Below are 16,758 nucleotides of genomic sequence, written 5' to 3' on the forward strand. Positions count from 1 at the left end.
CTGTTTCAGCAGGCATCTTTCATGTTCCAGTCATGTGGAAGCTGAGACACACAGCGTAGAAGGAGAAACACTTCCTTCCCAAAGAGCTCGTGGTTTAGAGACCCACATGTAAACAAACCAACGATGGCGATTTGGTAGAACATGGGCAAAGGAACACAGACCAAATTCAACTCATAGAGAGAGAAATTAATGCTAAGGTAAGGCAGAGGGGAGGATGAGGAGGAGACCAGAGGAAATTTTAAGAAAAAGATGATGTTTGAACAAATGTGAGGGATAAGTCATTTTTTGTGAACCCTGATGATCTGTAAAGAGAATATTCAGGATAAGGGGTGGGGTGGTACCTGCCAAAGGCATGGGAGTAGGAAGGCTGATGAGAGAACCGGGACCAGAGGAGATGGAAGGCCAAGAAAGAGAATGGTCTTTGATCTTGAACAGAAAGGATTCTGTCCCCAAAATGCAAAGGAATGCATAGGGATTTGTCAGTAAAGTAAATATGACTGGCACAACATAGTTCCTAGGGAAGTGAGAGATGAACCGACCAAAGTAAGGGAAATAAAGTTGTATCTTATATGGACACTGGCACGGAGAGCAAGCATAATTTTGAGCAACTGAAAGAGAGTCAAAATAGTTGATAAATGGCATGGAGGATCCAAAAGAAAAATGAAATTTGTAGTATTAGTCTACACAGGTCTCATTCTTTTTTAAAGGAGCAGTCAGATAGGTAGGAGGGGGTGGCCTTTCAGCTCTTTTCTAAATTCAAGATTCCCAAATTCCATGCCTTACCATAATTCCTTCCTGGGTGTATGGAATCCTTCTTTCTGTCTTTCTTTCTTTTTCTTGTTCTTTCTTTCTTTTTTGTAACAACTTTTCCCTTGCATACACCCTTCAGTTATATAATAAATAAATGACATGATTAATATGTTCAGAGTTATGTATCATCACCAAAATCCATGTTGGAACATTTCATTACCTCCAAAAGAAATTCTGTATTCAGCTGTCCATTCCCTGTCCCTGACAGCCACTAATCTACTTTTGAAACCTTGCTATGTACCTATTTTTGATGTATCATATAAATAGAATTATACAATCTGAGACCTTTTTTTGACCATCTTCTTTCAATTAGTATGACATTTTTAAAGTTCGCCCATGTGGTAACATGAATCAGTACTCAATTATTTCTTATTGCTGAAAAATATTCATTATCTAAGCTTCATTTTGTATATACATTCATCAGTTGATGAGCAGGGAGTTCTTTCTATTTTGGGGCTATTAGGAATAATGCTACTTTGGACATTCAGGTACAAGTTTTTGTGCACACACATGTTTTCATTTCTTTTGGCATACTCAATATGTTTCATCCCTACAGCTTGGTCATCATTTTATGGGATCACTGTTTTCAGAACAGCCATCATGTTTCTAAGTAATATTGCAGAATTTTCATATTACTAGCACCCCAATAGCACAGGATAACAGCACCTTTTGGAACCTAATATAGACTTCTATTTCTTCTCAAGGGAGGACTGCTGTAGTGTATACTAGGGCCATATACATATCTAAAGAGGCCCTGTGCACTGTTGATCTCACAAATCTTAAACACACACACACACACACACACACACACACACACTTATAGTATTTATTAAAAATTGCATGTATTATGATAGAATATTATTATTTTCATCTGATTAAGGGGAAGTCTTTCCCTCTCTATATTGAAATGATTCTCTTTTCTTGTCTACCCTGCCTTATAAGGACACTTGATAGGGAACAATTTAGGCCAGGGTTCTACTGGGGCAGCGTATGCCTTTTCCATGGTAGGAGAGAGACACCTGGTCAAAGTGCCCCTAAGTAACTTTACGTAAGGGGAGGGTATGGTAAACTCTTCACTTGCATGAGGCCTACTCAACCATCCTGAGTTGGAGAAAAATCACATATATACATATACACATATATGTTTTAATGCTTTAAAACATATAAAATATATTTTGTATGTAAACATCCTTTTAAATATATAAAATGCTATATATATTAACATTGAACATATCATAACTATGTAGATATTTATTTGCCCCTCATTATTCACAGATTTCTTATTTGAAAATCCTCCTACTCATTAAAACTTATACATGATGTCAAAATCAAAGCTTTGAGCACTTCTAAAATCTTGTGACATATACAGCACAGAGTGGCAAAAACTCTTAGTTGCCCCATAAGCACCTTCCCAGAGGAGGCCAAACAAGCAACACCTGCCTTTGTGTTCCAGGCCTTGTACTGTAAACAAACCTCCTTTTTAATGCAATGTTTTTTATGTTTTGTGCTTTTTGTTGGTGATTTTGCTGTTTTAAATGACCCCAAGCACAGAGCTAGAGTCCCTAAGTGCAAGAAGGCTGTCACGTGTCACGGGGAAAACAGATGCATTAGACAAACTTTGTTCAGGGGTGAATTACAGTGGTGTTAGCATTAGCCATGAGTTCAATGCTAATCAAACAATGGTATATATTTAATAACCTAATCCTGTTATTTCTGCAAAAGGTAGAGATTCAGTATTTTATAATTCAAGGTTCATGTGACTTTATAGAATAGAACTTCCCCAAGTAATGAGATTTAACTCTGTGTATGATATATATGTGTGTACATATACATGTATTTTCATATGTATCATACATATCATTATATATGATATATCATATATACATATCTATGTATGTATACACACATACACATATATAATTTTATTTTATGCATATTTCATATAATCTTATTTCTTCTTCTATATTCATAATTTTTATATCAATACATATGTAAATGTGGTTTCAGGACACTGGAGAGATGTGATGCAGATAGAACTGAATGAACTGAGCAAGAGGGTAACTAGCCCTTCCAAGGTAAACCAGATATTTCTGGTCATTTTCTTAACTAAGTGTATTTGCTTATTCTGGGTAAGGACTACAGATAGGGCTTGAGGGAAAAAGGGAGACTAACAGATCTTTCAGTGGTTGTGCAGGACTTGTGTAACATATCAAAACCTTCAGGAGCTCTATCAGCAGAGTTCATTTGCTGGGTCAATACCTGTGTGGGAGGCTAGAAAGCTTCTAATGAGCAGAATAGAATCCCTCTTTGTTTAGCGATATGGGAGAGACAAAGTACATCTGAAGAAGGGGGACTTCCGCAAACACAGAACCAGTCTTCGTAACACTTTTAAAATGTTTGCCAGATCATGGATCAGGAGAGCAAAGCTCAAAACTACGTCAGGTGGGGAAAAGTCCAGAAGTCTGGGAAAGTTTCTCCCTTGGGACACAGGAAACCAGAGGTGGATTGAGTGTAACTACAACTCCAGTCCAGCTCCAACTCAGCTCAATTTCGGATTAAATCTAAAATGGGAAGAACCTTTCTGAGGAGAAAAAAAAAATATTAATTTCAATCTCTACAATTAGTTTTATGCACGAAGTCTGTCATAACATTACAAACAAAAACAGAACAGGCGAAGAAGCATGAGAAGAATGATAAAGACCAAAAATAGTCTAGGAGCAGATTTACAGATTATTCAAATGTCGGAATTAGCAGATAAAACTTAAAAGAAGCTGAGCACAACAACACATGCCTGTAAAACCAAAGACTCGGGGGCTGAGGCAGGAGGATTGCAAGTTCAAAGCCAGCCTTGGACACCTCGCGAGGTCTTAAGCAACTTAGCAAGACCCTATCTCAAGATAAAAAATAAAAAGACTGTGGATGTGGCTCGGTGATTAAGTGCCCCGGGTTGAATCTCCAGTACCAAACAAGCAAACAAACAAATAAAAATCCTAAAAGAATTATAATAACTGTTAGATAAAGTAGAGGAGAAAATAGTTGAAAGATGAATAATTTTAACAGAAAATTCAAATCTATAAAGTAATTAGACAGATCTTGTGGAACTGAGAAACACATATCTGAAATTAAAAACTTAATGTTCAGAGCAGACAACACATATCAGAAAAGGGTCAATTAGAAAACATTCAAAGTCAAGATGAGGGAGGAAAGAGACAATGATGGAACATAGTGTGAGGCATGCAGGATGCAGAAAAACCATCAGGGATACTTGCAATTTGAATTTCAAACCAGAGAAGCAAGAACAAATCGGAAGCATTACTATAGGAGATAATGGTCAGTAATCAGTCTATAATTCAGGAGTCTCAGAAAACCTCAAGCAGGTAAATAAAAAGTAAATCAGCCTAGCACAGGATACTTAAATGCTAAAGAGGAAAGAAACATAAAATTCCCAAAAGCAGCTTGAAGACACAAAACCTTCAGAGAAACAATAGCAAGAATGAAGAAGGACTTCTCGATCAGAGTAATGGACTCACATATTTAAAGAGCTAAAGGGAAAAGTTGCCAACCTACATTTAATAGCTAGAGAAGATGTCTTTTAAAAAAAAATGAAAGCAAATAATAAAAATGAAAGCTGAAATTCATTTCTAATATATCTGCACTATAATAGATAAGAAAGCTCTTTAACTTGAAGGATACATGCAAAAATCTACCAGACTATCAATGGAGACTTGATAATTTCTCTATATTTAACTTTTTTAAAAATATGTAATAAATGAAGTTGACCTCCAAGATTAGAAAATTCTTGGCTTCTCTTTCCATTACAGGACCTCAAACCAGCCACTATGTCGACTATTTTCCTGAGTTACTGGGAAAGCAAGTTTGTTTAACAAATGCCTCACATAGGAACTTGAAACATTAATTAAATCAACAAAAGAATAAGTAAGGAATAGTTGATAAATGTGTGAAATGAACCATGATCTCACTGATTTACTGACTTTTAACCTCCCTTTGATCAGAACCTGAAATTATCCATTTCCGGTTATTTTCCCCAAGATTGCTCTTCTTTCTGCCTTCTGACATAATCTCTGAAGAAGTCTCTGCCTGTTGGGTCTCCCATGTTCTATACCATAAAATGATCCAATGGTTTATATGCAATCATAGACAATATTGCTGTAAATTGTACCTGCATTGTTCCTTCTTTATTTCATGCCTCACCTTCTCAGATTTATTATGAGCACAAATTAATTAAAATATTTTTAAAAGTGTAGGTTTGATCAGCTTCATTGGTATGTATGTATCTCTGAGATGTTCTCCCTCCAAGCTTTTTCTTGGATTTCCTTAATTTCTATAGGTGGATCTGCCTTGTCAATCCTATATGCTGCCATAAAAGTTATCCAGCACACATCCAGTTAAGATCCTGAATCAAGATTTATAATTTCTTCTCTTTCAACCCTATGAATATGCTAACATTCTCTTCCCATGTATCCTTACTTTCCATATATACTTTAAGAACAAAATATTCGTTAGTCTCCGGCTCATTGGTAAAACTTTAGACGTATGTTGTTGCAAGTATTTGTTATGTGTTTTAATTATCACAAAGATATTCCCAAAGATAGTCTTCTCTGATTTTAGTCAAGTCTACAAATATTGTACAAGTTTTAATTCTCTGTGGAAGCCTGTACACTCCACAGATCCAGATGTGAAAACACAGAGGATCATGAAAATATAGTCTTGGGTGTTTATAGATACCCTGGTGTTGATGTCCTGGGCTCCCAGGGGCCTTGAAATTAGCACTTTTGTTCAGGCTTATCTGTCTCCCAGGAGCATTTGGCTCAGGTGACATCTTTTTGCAACAGACGCAAATTCAATTAGTAACATGCAGCAAATTAGTAATTAGTAAATGGGTATTAGTAATGTATAGTCAAACCGTCATTAGTAAACACTTACTAATGATATGTAGTAAATTGGTAGTTATTAATTAATATTTATTAGTAATGTGTAATCCAGTATGGCTCAGTGACACTTATCCCCTGCCTTTCCTAGAATACCTGGGAGGATCTGGAAATGGACAAGCATTCTTTCCATAAAGTTATAATTTTAAAATTCAATTACCTAAAAATTACATTAAAAGAGTTTGTCTTTTTTCTTGTAATATTTACACAAGGTCATAAAAGAGTTGTTCTGTGTTCTTGAGGCCACCTCTTTGGTATCCAAGGCTGCCGACTCTGTAAGCCCTGACTTTTAGGAAGCTATAAGATCAAGAGGCAGTTTCTCTCCTGGTCCGCCCTCCCCTGCCACTCTCATACTGCCAAGGAGAACGAGTCACTGTCTACCTGCAGAACTGACTCTACATTCTGTCAGTTTCCTTTTCTTGTCCAGAGTCCCTTCCCACATCCCATGTCTTATGAGGGAATCTTCAGTCCTCTTAAGTTCTACTCATTCTACATTACTTCTCTGCTCTACAGTTTTGCTAGAAAAAGACACACTTCTTGAAGGAAGCACTGCCTCTAAATGAAAAAATACATGCGTTAAAAAAAAAAAAAAATAGAAACCAGTTTTAGAATCAGCCCAGCCTGCATTCAAATTTCAACTTGATTTCTTGCTTCATATTGGACAGACTTAAAGGAAGCCTGACATAACCTCTCTACATTTACCTCCACAAAGGGATATAATAAAAACTACTCTGCAATATTGTTATAAAGACCTGGTATAATTTATATAAGATGATAAAATGATTCCTGGACAAATTAGGTGCTCAGTCAATAACATTAAGAGCAATATATTCTGTTATAAAAACAGATTTGTTCATTCCTCTGGAAGCAAGGGGATCAGTTAACAAAGTAGGCAGTAAACACTCATATTCTATTGGATGAATGGTAGCAAATACGTTCTTGTTTATAAAGAAGGGAACCTTCCTTTTTCAAAGCAGTTCATTGTCTCCAAGTATTCTTTGTGCTCTGAGATTTTCAGATACAGAATGTAGTGTGCAAGAAGAAATGCATTCTCAGTTGCTACTTACCAGATCAAGATCTATTAACTAGAACATCATAGCTTTGATTATACCATGATAAATGCCTCTCATAATATGACCTTGATTACTGCAAGACCTGGAAATGACTTATGAATCATCAAAGACTAAATTGGTTCAATATGATTTTTCTATTGAGCATATTTGTGGTATTCAAAAGCTTTGAAATTGGCAATCTAGGGGAGCTCCCTGAGGGCCAGGGTTTTGTTTGTTATAGTCTCTTAGCTGTTTACACAATTCCTAAAGAAGTAAGAGCTCAATAAGTATTTGTTGACCTCAAAAAAAAAAAAAAAAAGGGTGGGGGAGGGTGGACATTAGTAAGGTATGTAACATATATGGCAAATTCTCTAACTAAGGATTTCATCGACAGGAACGTCACATTTCTTTTTTCTTTCTCTTTATTTATTTAATTTTTTTTTTCACAGTGAATTGAACCCAGGGGTGCTTAACTACTGAGCTACATCCCCAGCCTTTTAAATTTTTTTTTTTTTTTCGAGACAGTGTTCACTAAACCGCTTTGGGCTTCGATACATTGCTGAGACTAGATTTGAACTTGTGATCCTCCTGCCCCAGCCTCCCAAGTGGCTGGGATTACAGGCATGTGCCAACATACCTGGAAGAATTTCACATTTCTAACCCACAACAGGAAACAGAGGCATCATTAAAGGTTAGGTGCTTTAATGTTACTATTTTATGTAGTAGAATTTCTTTATAAAATGGAATTTCTCTAGGTATGCTGCCTAGTGGTGACCAAATTGTTTTCTAATCTGTATGAATTTTGATTTCTTAAAGTGTACAAAAACACAAGCAATGGGTTTCCTAAGCACACAGACATTCCCAAATTTTGGTAATATGTCTTTCACGGAATCAGTACTTTAAAAATTGTATGTCAATTCCATGATTGATTTTTACACACCAGATTTAAATGTTAGAGAACCAGCTAAAGACATAATATATTAAGGCATCATTTTGCCTGCCAGACAGCAATTTAATTTGATGTCATCATTTTGTTTGTCCCCAGAGCCAGTTTTCATGATTAAAATATGGTTTTAGAAGGTTTCCCTAAGTTCTGATAAACTTCATGAAATTAAAACAAAGAAAATGATTATTAGGTAATCCAAACCAGAAGATATCAGACAATTAGAAGTTCATTTAACTTACATTGATGAAGGATGAGTGTATTGAAATGTTGCAAATACATAAAAAAGATTAATTCTAAATTATCCGGTACAATTATGAATTTATAACATTTTATAGCTTGTTCCTCATTATATGTAAATGTATACATATAGGACCTTTCAGGAACATAATTCATAAAACATGATGGGACTGCCTGTATTTAATTAAGGAGACTACAAGTATAATAGTAAGAAAGAAGACTCTGGAAGCTTTTGGCTAGTTCTTCCCTTTTCTGTAAACTCATTACTAAAAAATATTGTCTTATTCTATTTGAGACCCATCTACATTCTCTCTTTTACACTCAGGTGAAAACAAAGTGAGATTTACTTAAATCTGAGTGAAATTTGTGATGATTTTTGAAATGGCAAAAAATCCACTGTTCTGCAAGCCTCATCCCTTAACATCAGGCTTGCTGAAGCTAATGGCTGAGTGAAGACAATTTAAGAGTAGAGAACACAGCAAAGTGACATATGTTGAAAAGAAATGACTAGCCTTCATACCTAATGCAACACTTCACTCTGTATGTCAAAGCCAGGCTGACTACCTCCCATAGCCAGCCTTGTTTTTCAACAACCCTCTGTTCAGAGGGTCTGACCCAGCTGCTCAGAGCTGGGCCAGGCGCATTTCATATGCACTGGGCTGGTGCCCAGCCTGCACCTCCCCTGATGATCTCGCGGTTCCTGGGCTGCCAGGCATATGCAGCCCAGGCTCCCTGTCTCTCTAGAACATCTGCTTAGGAAGGAGAAGGGAGTTCCCCCTCCAAAAACTGACGTTTTATATTCTCATTCTCATTTGATTCCAAATCTTTCATCTTTGTTAACCTAAACTTCTTCTGACACTCTCTGTGTGAATTTTCATTTTGAATCAGGTACATTAGACTTAACTTGATGTTCTTGGGAAAATTATAAAATGACTGCTTTAACAGATTTTTTTTCTTATTGAATTAGGACATACATTACAACATCTGTTTCATACTTACTAATAATGTTTCACTTCTCAAAACTGAGTTATAAAAATAATTGATTTTGACATTAGCCCATCTATTTAAGATGGTCTATAAAATGTTCAAAAAATTCCAAATCATGTGAATGCATAACAAAAGAACCAATCTGCCTGCTGGATAAGGACGTCGAAGGTCTATCTGGGGAACTCTTCAGAAATACAGTTACAAAGACTATAGGAAGGTATCAGCTGTCCCATCCTGTGTTTATTTATCCATCCAGAAGAGCTGAGGGTAAAAATCTTGTATTTGTTTCTATGGTTATAAACGGTCCCACCCTTCTGGACATTTACATTGAATTCGTCAGCCAGCCAGCAAGTTCTGCAAAGAAGAGTCTGGGAGCAATTAAAATGAGACTTATAAAAAAAAAAAAAAATGTTTTGCCATCATACCATTTCTCTGTCAGACTTGAACAAAACCAACATATCTGAGACAAGACCAACATATCTGAAAATAGTGAGAATATACTAGCACATAAAGAACATATTAGTAATGGATTCCAGCTATTAAAGCTGTATGAATCAGGTGGCCCTCCCTGCCCCCCACCAGCTGTGTTTACTGCAGAATGCAAACAAGTCCAGGCAGGTCTAGTCCCCTGGTGAATTGCAGGAACCCCCCCCCCCAAACCTCACCAGGCTCCTGGGAAATAACTCATGCTGAGGAGAAGGCAGGGATAAGAACAGCCTAACACTTGTCCCTCCAGTTTGTCCTCCAGTGTTCTCTCCTGGAAGTGCCAGTGGAAGCCAGCCTCTGTAGGAAGGGGGAGGCTTTTGCCTGTCACATAATTGGTGCTAACGCTTTAGCACCAATGGCAATGGCAGCAGCGTATCATGGTGGTGGTGGCACCCAGATTCCAGGAACCCCCCTGATAAGAAAAAAAGGGACAGAGGTGTGGCACACTGATTTACTGAATGATTCGTTTCTATTTTGTGATGGAAAGGGATGAAGAGGTGGTTGTAGAAAAAAAATCCATCTATTTTTACAAATATTCTAATCATTGCTTATCTGCTGGCAATGTATAAGCCCCACATCTGTTTCATCAGATGATATTATTAAAGCTGTAAATCAATATGATTGCCAGGATGCTATCAATTTCTCCAATTCCAGAGGCTCAGGAATGAGAGTCCTGAGGAAATAAATAGGAGAAAGGGAAAGAAATTAGTTTTATCATAGGAAACGACCACTGGTTTTAACAATATTATCTCATGTGCCAAGATACACATTTGATTGACTCATTTTGAACCTAACCACCCAAGTTCACACTCAATTGGATATACTTTTTAATGCCAAGATAGGGGCCCATTGAACCCTTAATATTCCAATCTTATTCTTTAGGATGCTGAAATAACAACCCTTTCAGAAAGGAATGTCATCTTAAAATCTGAATTCTTGTCATACTTTTGTATGTCTTAAGGTTCATAATGCAATATTGAAAAATTGACTTTTCTCTGGCTTAAGTTTGGAAACAATTCAATGTTTAAATGTGTGGAAATTTATATCAGAGAAGAGTATAAATTAGAAATTTGGAAGTTGGTAATAATCTAATACATTTATTTGCTTCTTCAATATGTATGATCATAGCTCCATGTGTATGAAAAACATATGCTCCAAAAAGGAGAAGCTACATTAAATATGATGTGCACCCTCCATATGTTAATAAAAATAAGTTTTAGAAATTATGGCATGATAACCAGGCATGGTGGTGCACATCTGTAATCCCAGAGGCTCTGGAGGCTGAGGCAGGAGGATGGTAAGTTCAAAGCCAGCCTCAGCAAAAACGAGGTGCTAAGCAACTCAGTGAGACCCTGTCTCTAAATAAAATACAATATAGGACTGGGGATGTGGCTCAGTGGTCAAGTGCCCCTGAGTCAATCCTCAGTATCAAAAAAGAAAAAAAAAGAAAAGAAATTATGACATAATATATTGTTAAACTTTAACCATAGCATTATAGCAACATAGAATTTGAGAACTGGAAATCATCTCACCTCCCATTTTTTTTCTTTCTTTTGCCAATACTGGGGATTGAACCCAGGGCCTTGTGCTTGTAAGGCAAGCACTCTACCAACTGAGCTATCTCCCCAGCCCCTCAACTCCCATTTTATAGAGAGACAGCAGAGTCCCAGAGGGCTGCACAATTGTGCCCAGAAGCCAGTTCACAGTGACCTTTCACCAAAGCACACACTATTTGTCAAGAGAGAAATACATCTATATTTTTAAATGGCATTAAAACATAAATTAAATCAAGTGGTATTTTTTGACATGATCCTCTTTTCATGTTCTCTAACAAGAGACAGAAAAAAAACAATTTAAAAAGTAAAAAAAACAAAACAAACAAACAAAAAAAACAGTGAACTCAGGGGACAATGTGTCAAAGGTGCATTTTTACTTTTATGGATAATGGTATCTCATGAAAACTAATGTTTTTGCTACTTGAAGTCCAAAATCTCATTGGAGGTACAATCCAAGGGCCTAGACATTCTCTTTTATTGTTCTGTTGAATGCCTCCCCTCTCAGTCAGGATTTTATCAGTTCAATTGCCATTTCTTAGGCACCTAAAAGATGCCCACCATTGGGTTTACAGGAGGAATGGACACCACCTCTGCCTTGAGGGTCTCCGTCATGTGGCTAGGGAAGCAAAGCACGCACCTTCTTCTCTTGTTCACCTGGTGCTGAGGGTCTCAAATCACAGTGCAGTGAACCTTCCCAAGTTGCACCTCAGGGACGTGTGTCAGCTGAAGTCAGGCTACTACCTTGGCACCTTGCAAAGTGATATTCTCTAAATATTTTTCCACCTTTCCTAAAGGAGCAGCTCAGTCAAAGGACAAGGAGACATGTGCTCTGTTCAGTGTAGCTTCCGTGGTCCCAAGAACATCGGGCTCACTTTCTATGTTGAGAAGGACAGAAGGGGAGCGAGGGTGGAGCCACAGTTAACATCTGTATTTCATCAAGTCTTTATTCTGATGAACACATTCTCTTTGAGGATGTCATCAACTTGTGTGTCTGACTCTGTGATGGACTGTGTTGTAATAGAATTCTAGTTTATTTCTCCTCTCATTTCAGATTTTTTCCTGTTATACAAAATTGTTCCATGTCTCTAGAGGTTAAATATCTTGAGATCTCTGGCTCTTTTGACTTGAAGCTACCCCCAAAATGAGCTAAGTCCTTGACACTGATAGCAATTTGGCAGAAACTCATAGCAGGCTGTTTGGCTATACACAGGTCAAAATGACTCTCTGATGTGTGGATGCTGACTCACAATAGGCAGAGGGGGAGGGGAGTGGAGGTTCATCGATTTTGGGGGGAGTGGGGTGAAGGAAGAGGAGATGGGAATAAGAAAGACAGTAGAATGAATCAGACATAACTTTCATATATGTTCATATGTAATTACACAACCAGTTAACTCCACATCATGTATAAGCACCAGAACGGGAAGTTATACTTCATGTATGTATGTCAAAATACACTCTATTGTCATGTATTACTACAAAGAACAAATTAAAAAATTTAAAAAAACGAGAACATTTGATCTATTGGCTCTTTGTAAACATTGGGTGTATGGTTATATTTGGCCCCACGGAATGCTATGCCTTCTCTTTTCACACATTAGAAATGTGGCACCCTCAAAAGGGTCATAATTTCCCTGCTCCTCCCCACCCACCATTAATACTGCAAGACCCAAGATCAAAGTAATACAAGTGTAAAATGTTATTAAGAGAATATTCTGTAAATGCCTCGAGGGCAATAGAACCACGAGCCCTGTAGGCTTTGTGAGCATAGCAATTCAACTTTGTATCTCCTGTGAAACTCTAAGTGCTTTACTTACTAGTCAGTGTTGTTATCTCATGGAGTCACTGACACAGAGCGATGTGGGGCATTCCCAAAGTCACACACTGAGTCGGGGGCGGAGCAGCAAGCGAGGGAGTGAGCAGCCATCCTGTAAAGCTATATTTAAACCAGGTATGTTTTGAGAAGAACAGAACAAAGCTTGTGACTAAAAACAAAGCCATTCCAATGGCAGCACTACCCTCTCTCTCCCAATCTAGACAAAGGTCTGAGAGAGGAGAGAGAAGAGCGAGAGACAAAGAAAGCAGTGTTTACAATGTGCTATGGGAAAGAAAAACATTTGCCTGACGTCCCGTTTTATGACATTTTTAGCTATAATTATGCAAAGAGTTCCATGAATCAAAGTAGTGTTACGTAGTTAACATGAACTTACCCTTGCCCCATTTCAGCCCTGGACAAGCCCATGGCCTCCACCAAGCCAACCAGGCTGAACAGATGCTTACGTGTATCCATCGTTTCCCTTTTCCTCCTAGTGCCTGGCATGTCGTAACCACTCGAAGAGCTATGGAGTGAATAAACAGGAGAACAATATTAATATCCCCCTCTTAGAGATGTCAGCTCCAGACAATCTGCATAGTCACGCAGCTAGTGCATGACAGAGCTGAGATTTTAATTCTTCCTCTTTCCTCTCCCTCCACCCACCACTAAGGGCCAAAGGAGGCATTTTTAACCACACAGAGTGCTCTTCTTAGAAGAGGTTGATCGATTATAATTTTCTCCATTTTGTTATATTTCCAGCAATGTTCAAGTACCTCACAATCTTTCCACTCTCGCACAGTGCCTAAATTTATCCTAAATCCCTCGACACAATGGTTTATGTCACTAGTGTAACAATGAAACAACTTCCTGATGACTTCTCCAGTGCTACTGTTTTACATGTTTTGTAACCTTAACTCAATTTCACATTCTTTGAAGGCAGAGGTCCTCGTTATTTACATTTTATTCATGTGTGCATTGTTTCTCATATAGTAGTAAACAGCATTTTAGTAAACACTAATTACAGTGAAAGATTATTGCTTCTACTCCATGACAGGACACTGAAAGACACTGAGAAGGCTTCTTTATTTCTCATAGTCAGCATCTTCACTGTAAAGATCACTGAAACCATAACTAGCCACCCTACCTCAATCCATGAGATTGATTAAAATTTTTTTTAAATCTAAGATTAAGACACAGTATATAACATAATGGAATATTATTCAGTCATAAATAAGTATGTAATTATGGCAGTTGCCCATAAATGAGTGGAACTGGTGGCTATCATGAGCTGAATGAAAAAAGCCAATCCCAAAAAACCAAAGGTCAAATGTTCTCTCTGATATGCAGATGCTAACACACAATAAGGGAGGGGGAAGAATAGAAGTTCATTGGATTAGACAAAGGAGAATGAAGGGAAGGGAGCAGGGATGAGAATAGGAAAGAGAGTAGAATGAATCAGACATAACTTTCCTATTTCATACATGAATACAAGGCCAGTGGAACTCCACATCATATACAACCACAAGGAAGGGAAGTTATACGCCATGTATGTATAATATATCCAAATACACTCTACTGTCGTGTATGTATAAAAAGAACAAATTTTTAAATTTTATGTATTATCCTTTTTCTCTTCTTCCTCAATAAATGACTGTACACATTTGGATCAAAAGAAGATAACTTAAAAATTCAACAATGTTTTTGTCCAGCTAGCAATGAGAAATATTGAATCCTTTTGACTGTGTTATACCAAAAGGAGATATTTTTACAGTTCACATAGGTTTCTTTGATATATCCAGAGATAGTGGACACAGCTGCTTTCTACATCTATAACATGATTGGCAGTTTCCACTCCTCTCAAGGTGAAAGGCAAGCACTGCATGTGCCAAAAAGAGACCATGTTGGATTGCAATGACCTAAGTTCAAAATGTGATTTTGTGAAAGTGTGCAATGGTTTTACTAATCCAATGAGGTTGGCAAGACATGTTTGTCAAGTGTGAAACTTTCTCGCACAGGTACTGACAGCCAGTAATGAGATACAGAAACTTTCCCTACATCAGGAGCCCCCATCCCTCCTGACTTGGAGCTGTCCCAAGATCTGTGCCCCCTGCTACCGTGTTTATGATACACAGTGCAGCACTGGCTGCTGACCATGCCCACTTTTCAGTTCAAGAAGTGCTCAACCATTTCTTCCACATCTTCACTCCTGAGAAGTGATTTTCCAAATTCTTGGATGCTGGAAATGACCCAAACGTAGTTCACTAAACTAATTTCTCTCAAAATTTTTAAACGCATGTGCATTTGGGCATAAACACTATCCATATGTTTCTGATTCATTTACACTGAACTCATCAAAGGGCTGTGTTGTAAGACTTGTTTGATGTCCAGGAGTACTTGAGGTTTTTTTTTTTTTAATGGAATTTTATACTTTTCTTTCACCATTTTCCTTAGGAAGCCAAACATTGTTGAGAGTAAACAAAGTTAGACCCCTAAGGACTAGGGTTTACTTTTATATTCAAACTTGAGAGTATGTAGTTGGCAGTTGGCAGAAAAGGCATCCCTAGCCTTGGGTATCTTGGCATTATTCCTCAAAGACTAGGGAGGGCTCAGGGTGAACAGGGAAACCCCTTTCAGGAGACCTGCTTTCATTTGGTGGTTTATTCATTCAATTCCAAAAGGCCATCCCAAAACCTAAAATAAATACAAGTCTTGGAAGCTAGCTGGGGTCTCTCCCTTGCCAGTTCAAGGAGGTTTTAAAATGTTTCTACTAAAATTGCCCTTCATTTTTTGGAAAGGAACCAACAGAGGCTTTTTAGGAAACCAGTATTTATTCACCTGAATGCATCATGTCTTGCATTTATATGCTAAAGAGACAAGACAAGCATCTCTGGCTACAGCCTCGAACTAATTAAGGTTGCTCTTTTACAAACATTATGTGGTTCATTCCATTCTTCCTTGATTAAGAACAAGAGAAGGAGAGTCATTTATTGCCTTGAATCACTTGAGGTACAATGGAAGGAATTCTCCAACGCTATTGAGACAAAACAAAACTGACATTGTGAAAGCCATGTCTAAATACTAATTTAAACTGTCAACTCACTACCAAGGAAGACTCCTGACAGACAGAGAATTAAGGCTTTAAAGACCTCATAAATCACTGAAGAGATTAGCACCAGCGTAAATGGGCTAAAATATGTTTCTGCCTTCAGAGCATCAGAAGGGTTCAAAGTAGTCCTATAGGATTTGATGGGAAAATTAGTTATAATAACTAGGAAGAGGAAAATTCTCAAATATGGATCCTGGGGGATTTCAGAGTGTAAGCTTCACCCACCAGTTATTTCAGGTACTTGAGTGAATGAAATAAAATACACCTACATTCAGGATTCAGTATATAGTATAGTAAAAATAACTTTTGAAAAATGTTAGAATTTCCCATGTTCTTGGATAGGCAGAATTAATATTGTCAAAATGGCCATACTACCTAAAGTGCTATACAGATTCAATGCAATTCCAATTAAAATCCCAATGATGTACCTTGCAGAAATAGAGCAAGCAATTATGAAATTCATCTGGAAGAATAAGAAACCCAGAATAGCTAAAGCAATCCTTAGCAGAAAGAGTGAAGCAGGGAGTATCGCAATATCAGATCTTCAACTCTACTACAAAGCAATAGTAACAAAAAAGGCATGGTATTGGTACCAAAATAGACAGGTAGATCAATGGTACAGAATAGAGGACATGGACACAAACCCAAATAAATACAATTTTCTCATATTAGGCAAAGGGACTAAAAATATGCAATGGAGAACAGATAGCCTCTTCAACAAATGGTGCTGGGAAAACTGGAAAACCATATGCAACAGAATGAAATTAAACCCCTATCTCTCACCCTGCACAAAACTCAACTCAAAATGGATCAAGG

At 37.5% G+C, this 16,758-nt stretch overlaps 1 non-coding gene across 1 annotated transcript; it reads right to left on the reverse strand.

The window, feature by feature from the left end:
- Nucleotides 1-11,021: 11,021 nt before the first annotated feature.
- On the reverse strand, nt 11,022-11,097 carry Trnav-uac (transfer RNA valine (anticodon UAC)). Its single transcript has one exon. It is a non-coding gene; the product is annotated as a tRNA-Val (tRNA).
- Nucleotides 11,098-16,758: the final 5,661 nt, after the last annotated feature.

This window comes from Sciurus carolinensis, chromosome 2 (genome assembly GCF_902686445.1).
Source record: "Sciurus carolinensis chromosome 2, mSciCar1.2, whole genome shotgun sequence".
Classification (NCBI taxonomy): domain Eukaryota; kingdom Metazoa; phylum Chordata; class Mammalia; order Rodentia; family Sciuridae; genus Sciurus; species Sciurus carolinensis.